Source organism: Equus przewalskii, chromosome 8 (assembly GCF_037783145.1).
Source record: "Equus przewalskii isolate Varuska chromosome 8, EquPr2, whole genome shotgun sequence".
Classification (NCBI taxonomy): Eukaryota; Metazoa; Chordata; class Mammalia; order Perissodactyla; family Equidae; genus Equus; species Equus przewalskii.
Window position 1 is genome coordinate 43,045,999 of NC_091838.1, and position 3,788 is coordinate 43,049,786.

The following is a 3,788-nucleotide window of genomic DNA, read 5'->3' on the forward strand; positions in this document are numbered from 1 at the left end:
ATTGTGGTTAGAAAAAAGGGTTGGGATGATTTAGGGGCAACCATCTTGATCACCTATAGGAATCAGAAAGTTGCCTTTAAAAATATGTTACTTTAAAAAGGTGAAGTTTATGGTATGTGAATTATATCTCAATAAAGCTGCTATTAAAAAAGTGGTTTTTTAAAAAAGTTAATGTAAACACAGATTATTGAGTTTTTTCAAGGTACCAGGGAAGTCATCAAGGACTAATGTGTGGGACAGATTGAGTCTGCCTTTCAGGAGCAAGAGGTGCTTCAGAGGGTATAACTGAATGTCCTGGGGTTAATTTGATTTCTGACATAGGAGCTTGGACAGTGCCAGAGTAGTTGGGGGAAAGCTGGGGAGCACCAGGATGTACCCTGACTGTAGAATTATGGTCTGGATAGCATGTGTCTGGTTAGGTTATGTTGGCAAGCTCTCCCATCCAAATGATCTCAACATCTGCTGGCATTTCACATCCATTAGGATGGCTATTATCAAAACAACAACAACAACAACAACAACAAATTTTGATGTGAATATGAAGAAATTGGAACCCTCATGCATTGTTGGTGGGAATGTAAAATGATACACCCACTATAGAAGAACTGTTATACTATTTTCTACAGAAAAAGAAATTCAGTAACACTCAGGGAGTTGTTCTGAGTGGTATGTGTGGAGCAGGGCCTGGGTGGGGAGTACACAATGCCTGAGAGGGAATGCAGTGAGATCAACCCAGAAAGAGAATTAACTGATATCAGAGACCATTACCCAGGTTTTATCAAGATAAAGGACCTCGTAGAATTGAGTGGAGGTTTGAGATTCTTTCAGACCAATATGGAACACTTAAGGGCTCTCTTTTCCATGTTTCCAAGCTTATGCATAAATATCATATTCGTATGTATATTTGGAGTCTGTAAATTGGAATATCATAAATGGACATGGCATCTAGACCCAAGGGCATAAGGATGGGCTGAGGGGAGGCAGTGCTGTGTGAGACTTGGGGAGGAAACCTTTGTCTGAGCCAGGTAAGCTGCTGCTGGTGCCCTGGGGGCATAGTAAATGAGATCCTCCTCATTACAGATCCCCTAGGATGGTGTTTCCAATAATGCCTCATGTGAGATTCTGGACGTTCCACATAAGAAAGGATTTGGTCTTCAAACAAGGCTGATCTAAGTCATCATCTCTCCCCTTCCTTACCTTGGCTGATCAGGACGCAAACTCTGAATGGTGAAGTGAAAGTGACTTATCCAAGATTATGCAGGTAGGTCTGTCTCTGCCTCTTTTTATGGAATATTTTACTACACTTTCAAACAATTTGAAGTTATGTATCAGTATGTCCTTATAGGGATTCTTCTCTCTATCTTCTTTGAATTACCTTTATCCAAGCCCCTGGCGGGTGGTAAAATGCATTCTTATTAATTCAGCAAGGGGAAACCTAATGATCCAATATATATTCCCCTTGGAGCTGAGCAATTCTCCAATAATGGTGGCCTTAGTCCAATAATAGCCAATAATGCTGACCAGGTGTCCTTAGGACCAGTGGCATATGCCTGAAAGATGGTTGGAGAAGCAGACTTCAGTTTAGAGTCATAGAACAGAATGGATGAATTATTTAACTCTACAGCTGTCAAGCTCCTTAGCATCTTGCCTCACCAACAAACCATGCACCGGACAGAACATGCTTCAACCTCCTACCCAGCAGCCATCAAGGCACCTTTGTGGAGCTCTATATCAACAGATATGATTTCATTGCTTTGTGAGGTATGGTTCATAGGTGCCACTTACTTAAGGAGCCGATGGGCTATTTAAACTGTTTCAAGTATCAGTGATTTACAGTGTTGGACACATTTCAATAAAAAGGATAGTAACTAACACACATTGAGTGCTTGCTATCTCCCAGGCACTGTTCTAAGTGCTTTTTATATGTTTACTCATTTAATCTTCATAACAACCCAATAAGGTAGGTACTCATTATCCTGACTAAGTGGGTATAGAAACTAAGATAAAGAGTGGTTAAGTCACCTATCAGCAGTCAATAAGGGGCAGAGCTGAGATTGGAGCCCAGAAAATCTGGGTCCAGAATCTGTGCTTTAAAATCTTTATGCTATTCTGCCCGCCTCTCCTCCGCCACCCACCCCCACCCCCACGCGCTGCCCTGTACTGTATAGTCTGATATAATGGAAAATTATACATCAGAATCACGTCTTCCAGTCTCCTGAAGGACATTATGGCCTTCTTCATGTTTATTTATTTGTTTTTCCCCATCATGTTGTCATTGGATAATATCCTTTCTGGATCCCAACATTCAGTGTCAACTCTAAGATTTGTGTTGCTGTGGAAAATTTCCAGCTGAATGCAGTTTTCCTTATGCTGATTGGTAAATAACTTGTAACATTTTTGCGCAATGTGATTCTGGAAAGGAATTATTATCTTCTCTCTTATCCCCTACTTGGAGGTGAAGCCTGGCAGGCTGGCCTGGCTTGTTTGACCCTTAGAGGCCTGGGCAGGATGCCTTAGGTTCTCACCCACAGCTATGAAGGGGGAGCCAAGACTCCCAGACTGGTGGGAGGCAGCCAATGAACTCAGGAATTTTCTTTGAACGGGTCATCTAAATGAGGTAGTGTTGAGGTACGTAACGAGAGCTGAAGCGGGGAGGAAAGTGGGGACCAGAAACCCAGTGAAGACAGGAGCAGGAAGAGGCAAACCAACAAAAGTTGCTGGAGGGCATTCTGGGCAGTTTTGAGCAACTCTGTGCAAGATCAGAGACCAGAAGCTATTGCCAGAAGCACAGGCATGTTTGAATAAACTTCACAAACCCCACAGAAAACTTAAAACTCTATTTGAATCTTTATTAATTTAGATATCCCTTAAATACACATGTAATCAATATGAAAAATCCTGTGCACTCTTTCTTACTTAGTGTTAGTCAAGCATTTCCAGGAATCAACATAGTCCACATTCTTGGATTTCAGATAATTTTATGACATTCCTTCCTATTGCTGCTTAGCTGTTCCCTTATTCTTAAATTGGTTTCTATCTTTCTCTACTGGGCAATGCTTTGGTAAGGTGTTGTGGAACTGCCTGTTAAAGTAGCATTCCACCAACCACACATACACCTAGCCTACTCACCGTGGGCAAAGAATCTTGACCAAAATAGTCATCAGGGTCCACCTCGTCTAGCTGTCCACCCATAACAATAACAAAAGGGCTCCTGGATTTCAGGGCTTCATAAAAACTTCAAAGGATTAAGAGAGGTCAAACCCAAACTATGAAAGAAGAAAAATTTATTATATACCAGTTATCCTACACACGACCAGATATCCCATAAGTTAGAAAATATTGCGTAGGGTGCTTCTATCTAACTTTTAAATCCTCTGGCCATGGCTAACCCTTTTGTCCCTGCCATCTAGTATGATTCTTCTTCTGCTTTTGTCATCCTGATTCTTCTTGTTTCACTCCTTTGCTTAAAACTCTCCACTGAATCTTACTGCTCTTAGAATGAAACTCAAGTTCCTAACTATGGTCAACAGAATAACGGCCCCCAAAGATGTCCACATCCTAACCCCTGGAACCTGATTATGCTCTTACATGGTGAAAGAGATTTTGCAGATATGACTAAATTAATGATCTTGACATGGGAAGATTATCCTGGATTATCTGGGTGGGTTCAATGTAATAATAAATTTCCTTATAAAAGGGAGGCAGGAGGGCCAAAGTCAGAGAAGGAAGAGGTGATGATGTAAGCAGAGGTGGGAGTGATTGTGGGGCCATGAGCCAAGGAATGTGGG